A 20,110-nucleotide genomic window follows, 5' to 3' on the forward strand; every position below is an offset into this window, starting at 1 on the left:
CAAGTGGAAATGGCAAAGCCAGTATTTATTGACTGTCCTTAAATGCCCTTGAAAAGGTGATGGTGAATCAAGTTCTTTTTTTTAGTTTAGTGATACAGCACTGAAACAGGCCCTTCGGCCCACCGAGTCTGTGTCGACCATCAACCACCCATTTAGACTAATCCTACACTAATCCCATATTCCTACCACATCCCCACCTGTCCCTATATTTCCCTACCACCTACCTATACTAGGGGCAATTTATAATGGCCAATTTACCTATCAACCTGCAAGTCTTTGGCATGTGGGAGGAAACCGGAGCACCCGGAGGAAACCCACGCAGACACAGGGAGAAACTTGCAAACTCCACGACCCAGAATTGAACCCAGGTCGCTGGAGCTGTGAGGCTGCAGTGCTAACCACTACACCACTGTGCTGCCCTGTGCCGCACTGCTGCAAAGACCGATTTAAGCTCTATTTGGTAGAGTAGCAATTATGTGTAGCAAAATTGACACTGTTGATAAGATAATTTATGGAAGTTATACCAGTCTTGTTAGTCCAGCAGAAAAGGAGCTAAGTAAGAAACACTAACATTTTTGGTAAGGGGCAAGTCAATTAAATTCTCCTGTGGCATTGTATTTTATCTTTTGTATAACTTTTTTCTTTAGTCGTTTTAGGAATGTGGGCACTGCTGGCTAGGCCAGCATTTACTGGCCATCCTTAATTGCTCTGAATGGCTTGCTAGGCCATTGCGGAGGGCATTTTTAAGAGTCGACCACATTGCTGTGGGTCTGCAGTCACATGTAGAGCAGATCAGGTAAGCACAGCAGATTTCCTTCATTTAAGGCCATTCATGAACAAGATGTTTTTTTTACAACAAGCGACATGGTTTCATGGTCACCATTAGACTAGCTTTTATTCAAAAAAAAATTCCAGATTTACCAATTGAATTCAAATTTCACCATCTGCCCTGGTGGGATTTGAACCATATCCCCAGAGCACAAGCCTGGGCCTCTGGATCACTAATCCAGTGACATTACCACTAAGCCACCACCACCTATATATGTGGATTATCATGTAAAAGGGGTGAGAAAAATCTATAAAAAGAGGCAGTTTATAATGAATATTTGGGGATTCAAATGTCTTTATGAATCCAATCAAATCATCAAGTGCAGTTGTAAATGCAGCCTTTAAAGATTATCTTTAAGTAATACTGTCTGTACTGTATGCTCAATAAACTTCTGACACCTGACTTCAATATTCAAAATCCTGTTTGAAAATTTTATGCTAACAAGCCCAAAACTGGATGTTGTCCTGGTCTTGCTGCCTGCAGACATTGGAGTGTTCAGCTCCATTCGCAATCAGCAAACATCCACTTCTGGCTTTACGATGAAGGGATGAGCATTGCTGACATAGCTGATGATCATTGGACCTGGGACACAGCCCTCAGGAACTCCTGCAATGATGCACTGGGGCAGAGATGATTCGCCAGAGTGGGGAGGGATGGGCAGAAGTGAAGCGCTTGGCTTTTTATGACCACCTTTACACAAGCTTCATATGAATTCATTTTGATTCCTGCTTCAGTCTGTAAATTACCAGATTTTATTACTTGTCACACTGGTATTTGAAACAAAGGTTTCTGGGTTGTTGGCCCAGCACCATAACCATTAGGTTACAGTACCCTGTATATATTGGGTATGAAGTTGGCTGGATGACAGGAAATAGTAGTTTGAACAGTTGTTATTCAGACTGGAGAAAGGTAACTAGTGTGGTTCCCCAGGGGTTGGTACTGAGACTGCTGTTTTCCTTGATCTATAAAATGACCCAGACTATTGTATGCATGGCACAATTTCAAAACTTGTAGATGACTCAAAACTTGAAGGTATTGTGAACATTGAGGAGGATAGAGATAGACTTCAAGAGGGCATAGATAGGCTGGTGGAATGCATGTTATCCTGTAGTTTCTTTTTTGGGAAGAGTGCAGTGTGCCTTTAAGGCTGGAAAGGGAGCAGTACTGCTTTAAGGCAGCAAGCTGTAAAAACTGAGTCAAAGAGTGCGTTCTCGTTGCCTGGGATACAGCCATTCGGGACCAGAGATCGAGAGACACATTGTTACAATTTAATTTTGAACCGGCTTATAGTGGAAACAGACTGTTCAATTCAGAAAAAAAAACAAACAGCTAGACCAGCATACACTGAAGGAAATGAGAGCTTTCCCTCAGTTTATTTGAACTTTATTTATTAAACTCTCAGAATTCTGATGTCAAGCCAGATTAATTTCTTTGAAAGAAAATAACCAATTTCTTTAACTACTGAACCGTAATTGTTGACTTCATCGCTGGAAGAAGAGAATAATTTCAACTGCTGAACTAGACCACTGACGATCCTACTGTTGAAGAATCTTTTCCCATGGGATGGCTATAAGGACTTCAAGCAAACGTGGACTGTTCTACATTCGGCAGGAGCATAAGTATGCAAGGACACTAATGTTTTTATTTTAAATGTTGTAATCTTAAATCTTAGTAATGTTTAAGAAATGAGTTTTTCTAAATAAACAGTTCATTTGTTGATCTAAGGACACCTGGTTTGGTTAGCCTCGTTCAGGGAGTGGTGGGGGAGGGATGGTGGTAGTGGGTGCGTGTTAATAGATGGTACAATTTGGCTGGGTCTTTCTTTAAGTTGGAAAGTTCAAAATGATATGTTGGACGATCTGTGGAGGGACGGGATTGAATCAACGGTGCATTTCTCCCACCACAATCTGAAGCCTATATTTTGACTGGGGGCTTTGACTGGAGCCGTCGATCGTAACACGCGTGGCTGATGAAATTTAATGCAGAGATGTTTGAAGGCATTCATTTTGGTAGGATGACGAAAGGCAATACCAAATAAAGGATCCAATTCTAAAGGGTGCAGGAGCAGAGGGACTAGTGGGTGTATGTGCACAACTCATTGAAGGTGGCAGGTTGAGAGAGTGCTTAATAAAGCAAATGGGATCCTGGGCTTTCTAAAAGAGGAGTAGAGAACAAAAGCATGGAAGGGATGTTGAACCCATAAACACTGGCACAGCTTCAACTGGAGTATTGTGTCCCAATTCTTGGCATCATAATTTAGGAAGGCTATGAAAGCATTGGAGAGAGTGCAGAAAAGGTTTACGAGAATGGTTCTGGGGCTGAGCAACTTGAGGTATGTGGATAGATTGGTGAAGCTGAGGCTGTTCTCCTTTGAGAAGAGAAGATTGAGAGGAGATTTGATAGAGGTGTTCAAAATCATGAAGGGTCTGGACAGAGTAGATAGAGAGAAATTTTCAATTGATGGAAGGGTCAAGAACCAGAAGACACTGATTTAAAGTGATTGGCAAAGGAATCAGAGGCGACATGAGGAAAATTTTTTTTTTTATGCAGCAAGTGGTTTGGATCTGGAATACACTGCTGGGAGTGGGGTGGAGGCAAATTGAATCATAGCTTTAAAAAGGGAATTGGATAATTATCTGAACAGAAAAGTTTTGCAGGGCTACGGGAAAAAAGAGGAATGGGACCAGCTGTGTTTCTGTCACAGAGAACCAGCGCGGACATGACGGGCCGAATGGCCTCCTGTGCTGTAACCAGACTATGATTCTATGATATTTTCATGTCTGTGATACAAAATAAAATTAAAAACTGACAAATTAAAAATCTGAGGCTGTAACATTACATCTCAGCTGCAAAATTTTAGACGATAAAAATTCTGCTTTTGCACACATGGGAGAGCAGATCATGAAACTGAAGAAACACAGGCCATAATTTTCCACCCATTATTGAAGTGGGATTTTTTTTTTTTTTTAACGTGTCCATTGTTTCAAAGACTAAAAGTTTATTTAAAGTAATCACTTTGTTTTGTTGTTTCGATTTCCTGAAGAGGAGGATGTCATTAGTTGTACAATCCCCCAATCGATAGAGAAAGGGAGTGGGGGAGGGGTAGGGAGGATCCATTTTCTGCTGTGGACTGCCAGCGTGGGAGGGTTAGAGAAATGGGGAGAGACTAAAGATTACTTGACATCACACTGAGTTATATTCTCCAGTCATGACCTTCTGGTAGGTGCAAGTCTCATTTCCTGTGGTTTTCTTGGGAAAGTCCCAATTACATTTTTACATTTGGGAACTCACCTTCACTGTTTCTCTGAATACTGTGTTTAACTGTATTGGGAGTTTCTGGTGTTATATTTATTGGCTCTTTGATTTGCTTTGGTGGCAGTTAGTTTAGTGCATTTTTTTTGTTGCCTCTAATAACTTCATTTTTCAACTTTTGTCTTTTTTTCAATTGCCGCCATTGAAAGGATTTTACTGTTAGTTTAAACACCCCACAGTGAGAAGGTGGGGATTCCGATTGGAATTCCTCTTGGCCTTGGGTTTCCTGAGTATGAGAGGGAGCTGTGAAGTAATAATCAGAGGGAGACAGGCCTGCCTGCACCTGAAGTGGGCTGTACAGACCTGCCAGTAAGTAGTATCACATACCCAGCAAATATCATAGGGGATGATGAGGTATCAAGCTGGTGAATCTACAACCCAGGACTACTTGCACGCCGAACAGCATAGGCAGATGTGATAGACAGAGCTAAGTGATCCCACAACCAACGGATCTGATCTAAGCTCTGCAGTCCTGCCACATCCAGTCATGAATGGTGGTGAACAATTACACAACTAACTGGACGAGATGACCCCACAAATATCCCCATCCTCAATGTTATGACATGACCACTCCAGTAAAAGACCCCAATCAAAATATATGATTCTGATTATGGTGGGAGCAATGCCCTGTCAATTCAGTCCTGTCACTCCACTGATTGCCTAACATATCACTTTAAACTTTCCAAATTAAAGAATGTCACAGCCCAATTGAACCACCTACAAACCCACAAATGAGGCGAACCAAACTAGGTATCTTTAGATCAACAAATTAACTGTTTGTTAGAAAAAAACTAAATTCTTAAAACATCATTAAGATTAAAAACATTTAAAAAATAGAAAAATATAGAGTCCTTGCAGAGCTACACTTCCCGATGATCAGTCCTCTGATTCAAAGTCCACTCACAATCTTCCAGGATCTGATGAGGAAAGAACAGTCCAACATCTGCAATAACCCGCTCAGTGATGCTCCGTTTGGGTTCCGTCAGGGCCAGTCAGCTCCTGACCTCATTACAGCCTTGGTTCATACATGGACAAAAGAGTTGAATTCAAGAGGTGGGAAGGGAGAGACTGCCCCTGAAATCAAGGCAGCGTTTGACCGAATGTGGCATCAAAGAGCCCTGGCAAAACTGAAATCAATGGAACTCAGGAGGAAAACTCTCCGCTGGTTAGAGATGGTTGTGGTTGTTGGAAATCAATCATCTGAGCTCCAGGACATCCCTGCAGGAGTTCCTCAGGGTAGTGTCCAAGACCCAACCATCTTCAACTGCTTCAACAATGATCTTCCTCCAATCATAAAGCCAGAAATAGGGATGTTCGCTTATGGTTGCGCAATGTTCAGCACCATTCACAACTCCTCAGATACTGAAGCAGTCTATGTAGAAATACAGCAAGACCTGGACAATATCCTGATAAGTGGCAAGTAACATTCGCCTCACACAAGTGCCAGGCAATGACCATCTCCAAAAAGTGAGTATCTAACCATCACCCCTTGACATTCAATGGCATTATGATCGTTGAATCCCCCACTATCGACATCCTTGGGGGTTACCATTGACCAGAAACTGAACTGGAGTAGCCATATAAATACCATGGTTACAAGAGCTGGTCAGAGGCTAGGAATCCTGCGGCAAGTAACTCACCTTTTGTTTTTTGAATTCGTTCATTCGTGAGATGTAGGCATCGCTGGCTAGGTCAGCATTTATTGCACATCCCTAATTGCCCTTGAGAAGGTGGTGGTGAGCTGCCTTCTTGAACCGCTGCAGTACATGTGGGGTAGGAACACCAACAGTGCTGTTAGGAAGGGAGTTCCAGGATTTTGACCTAGTGACAGTGAAGGGACGGCGATATAGTTCCAAGTCAGGATGGTGTGTGACTTGGACGGGAGCTTGCAGGTGGTGGTGTTCCCATGCATCTGCTGCTCTTGTCCTTCGAGGTGGTGGCTAAGGATCCTTGGTGCATTGCTGCAGTGCATCTTGTAGATGGTACACACTGCTGCTACTGTGCGTCGGTGGTGGAGGGAGTGAATGTTTGTGCATGGTGTGCCAATCAAGTGGGCTGCTTTGTTCTGGATGGTGCCGAGCTTCTTGAGTGCTGTTGGAGCTGCATCCATGCAGGCAAGTGGAGAGTATTCCATCACACTCCTGACTTGCGTCTTGTTGATGGTGGACAGGCTTTGGGGAATCAGGAGGTGAGTTACTTGCCACCGAATAGTGGGAGATTCAGTGATGGTAATGCCATTGAATGTCAAGGGGTGATGGTTAGATTCCGTCTTTTTGGAGATGGTCATTGCCTGGCACTTGTATGGCGCAAATGTTACTTGCCACATATCAGCCCAAGCCTGGATATTGTCCAGGTCTTGCTGCATTTCTACACAGACTGCTTCAGTATTTGAGGCGTCGCGAATGGTGCTGAACATTATGCAATCATCAGCGAACATCCCCACTTCTGACCTTTATGATTGAAGGAAGGTCATTGATGAAGCAGCTGAAGATGGTTGGGCCTAGGACACTACCCTGAGGAACTGCTGCAGTGATGTCCTGGAGCTCAGATGATTGACCTCCAACAACCACAACCATCTTCCTTTGGCTAGGTATGACTCCAACCAGCAGAGAGTTTTCCCCCTTGATGCCATACTCAGTCAAATGCTGCCTTGATGTCAAGGGCAGTCACTCTCACGTCACCTCTGGAGTTCAGCTCTTTTGTCCATGTTTGAACTAAGGCTGTAATGAGGTCAGGAGCTGAGTGGCCCTGGTGGAACCCAAACTGAGCGTCACTGAGCAGGTCATTGCTCAGCAAGTGCTGCTTGAAGGCACTGTTGATGACTCCTTCCATCACTTTACTGATGATTGAGAGTAGACTGATGAGGCAGTAATTGGCCGGGTTGGACTGGTCCTGCTTTTTGTGTACAGGACATACCTGAGCAATTTTTCACATTGCAGGGTAGATGCCAGTGTTTTAGCTATACTGGAACAGCTTGGCGAGGGGAATGGCAAGTTCTGGAGCACAGGTCTTCAGTACTATTGCCGGAACAATGTCAGGGCCCATAGCATTTGCAGTATTCAGTGCCTTCAGTCGTTTCTTGATATTACGTGGAGCGAATCGAATTGGCTGAATTCTGGTATCTGTGATGCTGGGGACTTCAGGAGGAGGCCGAGATGGATCATCAACTCGGCACTTCTGGCTGAAGATTGTTGCAGATGCTTCTGCCTTATCTTTCGCCCTGATGTGCTGGGCTCCCCCATCATTGAGGATGGGGATTTTTGTGGAGCCACCTCCTCCAGTTAGTTATAAAAACAAGAAATGCTGGAACCACTCAGCAGGTCTGACAGCATCTGTGGAAAGAGAAGCAGAGTTAACGTTTCAGGTCAGTGACCCTTCTTCGGAACTGACAAATGTTAGAAAAGTCACAGGTTATAAGCAAGTGAGGTGGGGGTGGGGCAAGAGATAACAAAGGAGGTCTAGATTGGACCAGGCCACATAGCTGACCAAAAGGTCACGGAGCAAAGGCAAACAATATGTTAATGGTGTGTTGAAAGACAAAGCATTAGTACAGATTAGGTGTAAATACACTGAATATTGAACATGCCTGGTGCTGCTCTCCAGGCATGATGGTAATGGTAGAGTGGGGGAATAGGCCGGGCCATAAGGTTACAGATTGTGGTTGAGTACAATTCTGCTGCTGCTTATGGCCCACAGCGCCTCATGGATACCCAGTTTTGCATTGCTAGATCTGTTCAAAATCTATTCCATTTAGCACGGTGATAGTGCCACACGACACAATGGACGGTATCCTCAATGTGAAGGCAGGACTTCGTCTCCACAAGGGCTGTGCGGTGGTCAGACCTACAGTCGTGGACAGAAGCATCTGTGGCAGGCAGATTGGTGAGGACAAGGTCAAGTATGTTTTTCCTCGTGTTGGTTCCCCCACCACCTGCCGCAGACCCAGTCTAGCAGCTATGTCCAGCTCGGTTGATGTCCTCCACCCAAAGTACGTATTGTGCCCTTGCCATCCTCAGTGCTTCCTCCAAGTGTTATTCAACATGGAAGGAGTACTGACTCATCAGCTGAGGGAGGGTGCCAGGTGGTAATCCGTAGGAGGTTACCTTGCCCATGTTTGACCTGATGCCATGAGACTTCATGGGGTCCGGAGTCAATGTTGAGGACTCCCAGGGCAACTCCCTCCCTACTGTTGTTCACTATTCCGCCACCTCTGGTGGGCCTGTCCTGCCGGTGGGACAGGACATACCCAGGGATAGTGATTGCAGTATCTGGGACGTTGTTTGGATTGTACGATTCCGTGAGTATGACTATGTTGGGCTGTTGCTTGACTAGTCTGTGGGACAGCTCTCCCAACTTTGGCACACCCCCCAGATGTTAATAAGGAGGACTTTGCAGAGTCGACAGGGCTGGGTTTGCCATTGTCGTTTCCGGTGCTGAGGTCGATACCGGGTGGTCTGTCCGGTTTCATTCCTTTTTATTGACTTGGTAGCGGTTAGGTACAACTGAGTGGCTTGCTCGGCCATTTCAGAGGGCATGTAAGAGTTAACCACATTGCTGTGGGTTTGGAATCACATGTAGGCCAGACCAGGTAAGGACAGCAGATTTCCTTCCCTAAAGGACATTAGTGAACCAGATGGGTTTTTACAACAATTAACAATGGTTTTAATTCCAGATTTGTTAATTAAATTCAAATTCCACCTTGTGGTGGGATTCAAACCCATATCTCCAGATCAATACCCTGGGTCTATGGGTTACTAGTTCAGTGATAATACCACCATGCCACTGCCTCCCCAAAGAAAGACAGATTATCTGTTTATTATCACATTGCTGGTCGTGTGGCCTGGTGGTGTGCACATTGGCTTCTGCATTTCCTACATTACAGCAGTGACTACACTTCAAAAGTACTTGATTGACTATAAAGCACTTTCGGATATCCTGTGGTTGTGAAAGGTGCTATAAAAGTTCTTTGCTGTTTTCTTCGATAAATTCACTGAGTCCTTCTCATGCTCAAGTGAATTGATTGAATCTTTTAATTTGTGCTGGTGATATTAAAAATTTTATATGTGTCACCCATTCTTAGTTGCCATGACAACCCAGGGCCTTGTTTTTTTTTTATTCTTTCATGGGATGTGGGCGTCGCAGGCCAGGCCAACATTTATTGCCCATCCCTAATTGTCCTCGAACTGAGTGGCTTGCTAGGCCATTTCAAGGGCATGTAAGAGTCAACCACATTGCTGTGGATCTGGAGTCACATGTAGGCCAGACCAAGTAAGGACAGCAGATTTCCTTCCCTAAAGGACATTAGTTAACCAGATGGGTTTTTACAACAATCGACAATGGTTTCATGGCCATCATTAGACTAGCTTTAAATTCCAGATTTATTAATTGAATTCAAATTCCACCTTCTGCTGTCGTGGGATTCGAACCCATGTCCCCAGAGCAATACCCTGGGTCTCTGGGTTACTAGTCCAGTGATAATACCACTAGGCCACCGCCTTCCCATTGTTAGACCACTTCAAGGACTATGAAGAGTCAATGATTTTGTGCGGATGGATTTGAAGCCTCATATAGGCCAGACCCAAGTAGGGGCAGCGATTCCCTTCCCTAAGGGACGATAGTGAAACAATTGGATTGTTGTGACAATTGACCGTTTTCATATCATTTTCTCTGGTGCCCTGTTAAATATTCTGTTAATTGAACTTTTTTGAACTTAATTGAACCTTCCACCAAAGCAGATTGTAATTGTTGCATCGATTGCAAGGCTGATGCTTTCTTCAGTATCTCTTCTTGGATTATTGCTTCTGTGCTGCTTGAAGAGAGAATCGAGCCAAGGTATCTGTCAATATGTCAAATTTACACTTAAGTATAAAGTTTTAGGCACCTCTTTGAGTTAACCTTGACTAATTTTGAGTTTTTAACAAAACTATATGCTTTATGTCGAGATATGGGGAGAAAAGGGGCCGAACCAGCATCACCTTTGTGCTGTAGGGTGCAATTATACTACATTTTTGCATTGTTGTGAGGTGATTTCCACTTCATCGTGACACAGAGGAGCTGGTACAATTCTGGAGTCACCCCTGAGACACTCTAAAGAGATCGTGTGGTAGAAATGCCCTTGAGTGCGGGCAGTCTCAATTCACTGTGTGCGACACGGCCAGCAGTCATAAGAACGTAAGAACTAAGAGCAGGAGTAGGCAATTCAGCCCCTCGAGCCTGCTCTGCCATTCAATAAGAACATGGCTGATCTCATCTCAGCCTCAACTCCACTTTCCTGCCCGTTCTCCATAACCCTTCAACTCATTACTAATTAAAAATCTGTCTATCTCCTCCTTAAATTTACTCAATGTCCCGGCATCCATCACACTCTGGGGTAGTGAATTCCACAGATTCACAACCCTTTGAGAGAAGTAATTTCTCCTCATCTCTTTTTTAAAACTACTATCCCTTATCCTAAAACTATGACCTCTCGTTCTAGATTGCCCCACCAGAGGAAACATCCTCTCTACGTCTATTTTGTCAATCCCCTTAATCATCTTATATACCTCAATTAGATCTCCTCTCATTCTTCTAAACTCTGGCGAATAAAGGCCTAAACCGCTCAATCTCTCTTCATAAGACAAACTCCTCATCTCTGTAATCAATCTAGTGAACCTCCTCTGAACAGCCTCCAATGCAGCTACATCCCTCCTCATGTAGGGGGACCAAAACTATACACAATTCTCCAGGTGTGGTGTCACTAATGCCTTGTCAGTTGCAGCAACACTTCCCTACTTTTATACTCTATTCCTTTAGCAATAAATGCCAAAATTCCATTTGCCTTCCTTATTACCTGCTGCATCTGCAAGCTAGTTTTCTGTGATTCATGTACGAGGACATCCAGCTCTCACTGCACTGAAGCACTCTGAAGTTTCTCTCCATTTAGTTAATAATTTGCCTTTCTATTCTTCTGACCAAACTGACCTCACACTAATCTACGTTAAACTCCATCTGCCATATTTTGGCCCATTCACCTAACCTATCCATATCCATTTGTAAATTTCTTATTTCTTTATTGCAACTTTCTATCCCACCTATTTTAGTGTCATCTGCAAATTTGGCTAAAGTACCTTCTATCTCTGCATCCAAGTCATTAATATAGATTGTAAATAGTTGGGGCCCGAGGACCAAATCCTGTGGCACCCCACTAGTTACATCTTGCCAACCAGAAAAAGATCCATTTATCTCGACTCTGTTTTCTGTTGGTTAGCCAATCCTCTATCCTAGATAATAAATTGCCCCTAACCCCATGTGAACTTACCTTGTGTATTAACCTTATCAAATGCCTTCTGGAAGTCCAGATATACGACATCTACAGGATCCCCCATTATCCACTTTACTTGTTACATCTTTGAAGAACTCGAGCAAATTAATCAAACATGATTTACCCTTCATAAAACCATGCTGACTTTGATGGATTGCGTTCTGACTTTCTAAATGCCCTGGTATTACTTCCGTAATAATGGAATGACAGATGTTAAACTAACTGGTCTATAGTTTCCTACTTTCTGCCTCCCTACCTTTTTGAACAAGGGCATTATATTAGCAAATTTCCAATCCACTGGAACCTTTCCCGCATCCAGGGAATTTTGGAATATTGTAACCAATGGATCCACTATCTCTGCTGCCACTTCCTTTAAGACCCTAGGATGTGGGCCTTCAGTCCCTGGGGACTTATCTGCCTTCAGTGGAGACTTGTCTGCCTTCAATCTTCAGTCTGACTCCTGTGTACTACCAAGTGAGTTTACAAAGAGACTGGACATTGGTGTCAGATCTCCCTTGATCAAGGTGGCTCTGGTGGTGGCAGGAGTCCACTGTGGGCCCCAGTTTGGGAGGTGTTTCCCTTGCACCTGTTGGTAAGGGTCTCCCATGCAGCAGGTATGGGGTTTCCCTTGGATCGGGTGGTAAGAGGTTCCTTGAACCCGGTTCATGGGTTAGCATCGAATCTATAATAAAAACAGAAAATACTGGAAATACTCAGCAGGTCTGGCAGCATCTGTGGAGAGAGACCCATTTCTGGATCCTGACCCTTCATGGGTTTGCAATGTGCGTTCTGGCGCGATCTTCCGGGAAGCGGCCTCCTAGTTGGCCACCTCCATGTCCACTGTCTGATTTAGGACCTAGTTCCTGATGCTTTGAGCCCAATCAGAGGGCCTGCAGCTGTGGCCATTCCCAACAGGATATCTGGGCACTGCTGAGGCAGTGAGGAGACTGCAGGGGTGCCTCAGGATGGAGGTGCCCTCGGAAGCGTGGATGAAAATCCGAAAATAAAGAGGCCCAAGGCCTGTCGGGACATCAGAGTGGAGGGGAAATCCCTCCGGAGGATTGGTGTTGGCCATGGGTACAACCATTCATCCCCACAGCTCTGTCATTGAGGCAGGAAGCCTCCACTTCCAATGGCCCCCCTGCCTGCTCTCGGGAGACTACCTTCACAGAGCTGCCGGGCTACACGTTCACTGAGGGTCCACTCCGAGGCCGGGAAGATCCTGACCACTCCCCCCATTGGGCATTTAGTTGGACTAATTGGCTACCTGCTGCTGCTGGGTGGGTACCTGGTGCCTCATTGACCCCGCCTCCGTCAGGATAACCCAGAGGCAGGAACACCTCGAGCCGCTGACCCAACACCCTCATCTCTGATTTCACATCTGGTCTCACCTTCAAACCTGCCTCCCCAGAGCTGGGAAGGCAAAAGGTTTCATGGTGTAAAGCCAAAGGGAGTGGTAATGGGACAAATAAAGGAACAAAATATGTGTCTGATGGAGGTGTGAATGGAAGAATCATGAACAAAAGCTGTCCAAAAGCACAAAGAAGGAAAAGAAAAATGAGAGAAAAAAACAAAACCTGCAAACAAAATGCAGGCAGAGGTTATAATCTGAAATTGTTGAACTGACTGAGTGCAGAAGGCTGTAAAGTGCCTCATCGAAAGATGAGCTGTTCTTCCTCGAGCTTACATTGAGCTTCATTGGAAAACTGCAGGAGACCGAGGACAGAAAGGTCAGTGTGAGAGCAAGGTGGAGAATTAAAATGATATGACCGGAAACTCAGGGTCACAGTTGCGGAGTAAACGGAGTTGTTCCTCAAAGTGGTCGCCCAATCTGTGTTTGCTCTCTCCAGTGTCGAGGTCACTGACCTGAAGCATTAACTCAGTTTCTCTCTCCACAGATGCTGACAGACCTGCTGAGTATTTCCAGCATGTTCTGTTTTTATTTCAGATTTCCAACATCTGCAGTATTTTGCTTTTATCTTAGCATTGGAATTCCTGGACGTGCTCTACCCTTATCCAAAGTGTATGTTTTACTTAGTGAGCATTTGGAGAGTCCAGCCTGCACCCTCGAGTAATTAAAATCTTCCATCCAGGAGCACACCTACGCTCAAAGCCTCTGACACAGAGTTCTGTCCTGGTCCTGGCTGTCGGAACAGGCTTCGCTGCCAAACAGTATAACTTGGATACTGTAGCTGAGCATCAGTTCTGTAGCCACTGGGCTCAGATTGTTCACAACAAGATACATTTTATGCCTCGATCATTGGAGTAACATAGCAGGGCTGACTTTACAGTGGACACTGCCAAAGGGGAGTTCCACCCATGGTCATGTACATGGGGAAGTGTTGTCAGGGTACCTGCCATTTCCTGATATGTAAGGCCTGAGGAAAAAGGGCCCTGTTGGTGGTGTACACTATAAAATCAGCTCTGAAATGTAATTTGCTTCGAGAAATTCCGACCCACACAGTATATTGTTTTGAGCTCTCCTTGGTATCTCCACTTACTCCTGATGTGAGAGAGCAGTAGAGTGAAGGTCTGTGAGCTCAAACGTGTGGTCTATTGATGAGTGTTTGGTTTGTCCCATGACTGCGGTGTCCAGTATCGCTTGCAGCCTGTCCAACCCAGAGACCATCGCTGTTACCCGTTACACTCTGTCCATTGCTGTATGTGTAATTCACTGTCTCATATGTAGATCTGTTGTAAAGTAGGTTCCAGTGGATTTCAAACAGCGTTAATATTCTTGTTCATTTCTCTGTAGCGTCTCTGAGGCACGACAAACTTTTGTTTCTGAGCCTGTTCAGTAGTAACACTCTGTCTCTTGTTGCCATCTTCATTGCCCTTGCTTCCTGAATTGCGATTAAAGGTACATGTACATAAAATATTCTTTATTTGTATGAAAATTATCCATTAAGATGAGGCGAGCCAGAACTCTGCAGGGTAATTGGAAAAGAATGAGCAGCTCAGTCAATAACAGTAAGCTGCTTTATGGAGACCACCAGCACCTGTGGTCCTGGACTATACAACCCTCAGCCAGGTTCAGATAAATCTATGGTTTTGTTTTTCTGGTGGCCAGGAAGACCTTGGTCTTAGTGTCTGCCACTGCTCCACCCACGACCGATAAAAGCACGGCTTCAGCAGCAGAGCGATTCTTGTGGCTTTTAAATTCCCATCAGGTAGTTTAGATCACAATGTCAGCATGTACATGCCTAGTAACAGTGACATCATAATGTCAGCACATACACGCCATGTAATGGTGACCTCACAATGTCAGCACATATATGCCTAGTAATGGTGACATCAGCACGTACACGCCAAGTAATGGTGACATCATAATGTCAGCACATACACGCCAAGTAATGGTGACCTCACAATACAGCACGTACACGCCTAGTAATGGTGACATCAGCATGTACATGCCTAGTAATGGTGACATCATAATGTCAGCACGTACACGCCTAGTAATGGTGACATCACAATGTCAGCACGTACACGCCTAGTAATGGTGACATCACAATGTCAGCACGTACACGCCTAGTAATGGTGACATCACAATGTTAGCATGTACACACCTAGTAATAGTGACATCACAATGTCAGCACATACACACCTAATAACGATGAGATCATAATGTCAGCATGTAAGCACCTAGTAATGGTGACATCATAATGTCAGCATGTAAACACCTAGTAATGGTGACATCACAATGTCAGCACGTACACGCTAGTAATGGTGACATCACAATGCAGCATCTACAAGCTGGTAATGGTGACATCAGAATGTAGCATGTACATGCCTAGTAAGGGTGACCTCACAATGTCAGCACGTACACTCCTAGTAAGGGTGACATCACAATGCAGCATGTACATCTTGAGGCAACTGCTGAGTTAGTATCCTGGAATTCCCTATCCAATGCCACAATGAGAGCTGCATCAGAACAAGGACAGCAGTGGTTCATATAGAAGGCCCATCAGCACCTTCTCAGGGTAATTAGGAATGGGTAATAAATGCAGCCTCGCTAATGCAACCCAAGAACAAATATATAAAATATGTAAGCCAGTGTTGGGCAACAATATTAGTGCACCATATTAGTTTAATCTCCCATTAAAAAGAGTGTAGATTAACAACCATTATGTTTGATCATTAGCCCTGTGTCTGTGGTTGCTTTATGTCTTGTGGCCATCCTGCTGGCTTTTGCTGTGACTGTAACCATTGCTGTTTGGAACTTGGGCTGTCTGTGTATTAAGGGACTCCTAGGAACCACGGGTAAAGAGAAATTTCCTTATCATAAAAAATTTCCATTCCTAAAAATGAAACTGCACTTTCGAAATCATTGCATCATCTGCACTTGACAGGTTTTCAAGCTTCACTTGACGGAAGTGGCCTCATATGTTCCTTTATTGTGATCGCCATCTCAATCATCATCCTAGTGGAAGAGATTCAGCAAAGCAGTGAGTTTACTGACAGCCCTTCATTACAATTCATAACATTTCAACCAATTGAATTCACTTCTGAGTAATGTGAATGTTGTCAGTACCTTTCACCCATGAATAGCTGAACCATATAGAACCGGAAAGCCCCAGGAATTAGACCCTGATTCGGGTGAATGAATAAATCTCCAAGGGGAGCAGTAACAGGGAGGCTACAATTGACTTCAATTTCCCCCTCTCCCCCCACCCCCACTCCAACCCCATCCCCCAAACCAGATCAGGGAGGGTGAGGTTGACTAGATTCTCACTCACTCTGACCATTCCATGACACCCTGAACGGACAATTTTAATCCAACCCACATTAAAATCACTGAACAGCAAAATTGGATGGGTTGTGAATCTGGCATTCCACCTGATCCCATGGGTTTCCCATCAGGAGTTAAACTAAAATTACCCCCTTTTTGTGAGGACTTGAGTGAGAATGGGTTAATCTGGGGCAGAACTTCAACCTATGTCAGGCTAACAGATGAAGGGGCTTGGTTAAAACTAGCGACAGGAAGGTTTTATATAGATATCGGGAAGCATTCTTCACGTGAACAGTAATTGGTTCCTGGAATGGTCTTTAAAAGACAGAACAGTGGTAAAAGGCATCTCACACTCAGCCAGGAGTCAGTTAGATAAACTGATGTGGGAATGTGGGTCTATTGTCTGGATGAATGAGCAAAAATAGGACAAATTCCTGACTTGTTACTATTTACTTTCTGATCACAGAATCTCCCTGCACAGAATCTGGTCATTTGGCCCCATCAAGTTTGCATCAGTAGTTTGGTCCACCTAGTTTGATCTCATTCTCCTGCTTGATCCCTATACTCTTTCATATTCTTTTTTTGGGATCTTTCATGCCAACCTGAGAGGGCAGACAGGGAGTTGGTTTACACCTCCTTCTAAAGACTCCGCATTCCCCTGAGTGCTGCCCCGGAGCATCAGGCTAGATTTTGTGCTCACATCCCTGGAATGGGGCATGAAAACCCACAACCTTCTGACTCGGAGACTGACAGTTATTGAGATCAAAAGAATTGGTAAAAGAACTATCTCTGATCAAAGAGAAAGAGGCAGATTTTCCTCTTCAGTGTTGGAGTAAGAGCTTGGCCAGAGTCAATTATCGTGAACTGAAGAACAAACTGTGGGTTTCCTCCGGGTGCTCTGGTTTTCTCCCACATGCCAAAGACTTGCAGGTTGATCGGTAAATTGGCCATTAGCAATTGCCCCTAGTATAGGTAGGTGGTAGGGAAATATAGGGACATGTGGGGATGTGGTAGGAATATGGAATTAGTGTAGGATTAGTATAAATGGGTGGTTGATGGTCAGCACAGACTCGGTGGGCCGAAGGGCCTGTTTCAGTGCTGTATCTCTAAACTAAACTAAACTGATCGTGGTTTTGTTCAGTTTAAATTAATAGACAGTAGATCGTGAGCAGCCGGTGATCATGTCTACTACACCCAGCTCTTACATCCACATTCACTGTCCTCCAGTTCTCTGGCACTACTCCTATGGCCAGAGAGGATTTGAAAATTTGTGGCCGAGCCCCTGCTATCTTCCCTCTTGCCTCACATAACAGCCTGGGATACATGTCATCTGGGCCTGGGGATTTATCCACTTTTAAACCCACTAAAATTGCTAATACCTCCTCCCTTTCAAAGCTAATGTGTTCAAGTATATCGCAATCCCTCTCCCTGATCTCTACACCTACATCGTCCTTCTCCATAGTGAAAACAGATGAAAAGTAATCATTTAAAACCTCATCTATGTCCTCTAGCTCCATACACAGATTGCCACTTTGGTCCCTAATGGGCCTACTCTTTCCCTGGTTATCCTCTTGCCCTTAATATACTTATAAAACGGCTTAGGATTTTCCTTTATCTTGCCCGCCAGTGTTTTTTCATGTCCCCTCTTCACTCTACTAATTACTTTATAAGTACCCACCCCCCCCCCCCCCCACTACACTTTCTATACTCCTCTAGGGCCTCTGCTGTTTTCAGCCCTCCGAATCTGCCATGAGCCTCCTTTTTTCCTGATCCAATCTTCTATATCCCTTGACATCCAGAGTTCCCTGGAATTGTTGGTCCGACCCTTCACCTTTATGGGAACATGTTGGCCCTGAACACTCTCTATTTCCTTTTTGAATGACTCTCACTGGTCTGATGTAGACTTTCCTGCAAGGAGCTGCTCCCAGTCCACTTTGGCCAGATCCGGTTTTATCATATTGAAATCGGTCTCACCCCAATTCAGTAGCTTTATTTCCAGTCCATCTTTGTCCTTTTCCATAACTACCTTAAATCTTACAGAGTTATGGTTACTATCCCCGACATGCTCCCCCACTGACACTTCTACCACTTGTCTGGCTTCATTCCCTGGGATTAGGTCCAGTACTGCCCCTTCCCTTGTAGGACTTTCTACGTACTGGCTCAAAAAGCTCTCCTGGATGCACTTTAAGAATTATGCCCCCTTTAAACCTTTTGCACTAAGACTATCGCAGTTAATATTGGGGAAGTTGAAATCCCCTACTATTATTACCCTATTATTTTTACACTTCTCTAAGATTTGCTTACATATCTGCTCCTATATCTCTCCCTGACTGTTTGGAGGCCTGTAGTACACTCCCAGCCAAGTGATTGACCCTGTTTTGTTTTTAAGTTCTACCCATATGGCTTCATTTGAGGAACCTTCTAAGATATTATCCCTCCTTACTGCAGTAATTGATTCCTTGATCAACAGTGCAATGCCACCTCCTCTTTTAGACCATCCTCTGTCTTGCCTGAAGATTCTATACCCTGGAATATTGAGCTGCCAGTCCTGCCCTTCCCTCAATCATGCCTCTGTGATAGCAATAATATCATATTCCCATGTGTTAATCAACGGCCTTAATTCATCTGCCTTACTCGTAACACTCCTTGTGTTAAAATCGATGCAATCCAGCCTTGCATTATTCACTTGTGCCTTAACAGGTCTATATTTACTCTGCCTTCCAGATTGACTTAGTTTCTCTTCAATATTTGGCTGTGCATCCCCCGCTACTGTACCTCCATTCTGTATGGAGTTTGCAAGTTCTCCCTGTGTCTGCGTGGGTTTTCTCCAGGTGCTCCGGTTTCCTCCCACAAGCCAAAAGACTTGCAGGTTGGTAGGTAAATTGGCCATTATAAAATTGCCCCTAGTATAGGTAGGTGGTAGGGAAATATAAGGACAGGTGGGGATGTGGTAGGAATATGGAATTAGTGTAGGATTAGTATAAATGGGTGGTTGATGGCCGGCACAGACTCGGTGGGCCGAAGGGCCTGTTTCAGTGCTGTATCTCTAAACTAAACTAAACTAAACATCAGGAGGATGTGATTGCATTGGAGGGGGTGCAGAGGCGATTCACCAGGATGTTGCCTGGGATGGAACATTTAAGCTATGAAGAGAGGTTGGATAGGCTTGGGTTGTTTTCGCTGGAGCAGAGAAGACTGAGGGGTGACCTGATTGAGGTGTACAAGATTATGTGGGGCATGGACAGGGTGGATAGGGAGCAGCTGTTCCCCTTAGTTGAAGGGTCAGTTACGAGGGGTCACAAGTTTAAGGTGAGGGGCGAGAGGTTTAAGGGGATTTGAGGAAGAACTTTTTTGCCTAGAGGTGACAGTCTGGAATGCCCTGCCTGGGAGGGTGGTAGAGGCGGGTTGCCTCACATCCTTTAAAAAGTACCTGGATGAGCACTTGGCATGTCATAACATTCAAGGCTATGGGCCAAGTGCTGGCAAATGGGATTAGGTAGACTGGTCAGGTGTCTTTAATGCATCGGTGCAGACTCGATGGGCCGAAGGGCCTCTTCTGCACTGTATTATTCTGTGATTCTGTGAACTCAAGAAAATTACAACCACCAGGGAAGTGGGACTGAACAAATTGTTGGAGCTGCAGACTGACAAGTCCCCGAGTCCTGATGGACTTCATCCTAGGGTGTTAAAAGAAGTGGCTGGTGAGATAGTTGATGTGTTAGTTTTAATTTTCCAAAATTCCCTAGATTAGGGGTAGGTTCCATTAGATTGGAAAATAGTGAATGTCACTCCTTTCTTCAAAAAGGGATTGAGACAGATAGCAGCAAACTACATGCCTGTTAGCTTAACATCTGTCCTCGGGAAAATGTTATTATTAAAGACGTTACAGCAGGGCATTTAGAAAACTTCAGGCAGAGTCAACACAGTTTTGTGAAAGGGA

This window comes from Heterodontus francisci, chromosome 29, assembly GCF_036365525.1.
Source record: "Heterodontus francisci isolate sHetFra1 chromosome 29, sHetFra1.hap1, whole genome shotgun sequence".
Classification (NCBI taxonomy): Eukaryota; Metazoa; Chordata; class Chondrichthyes; order Heterodontiformes; family Heterodontidae; genus Heterodontus; species Heterodontus francisci.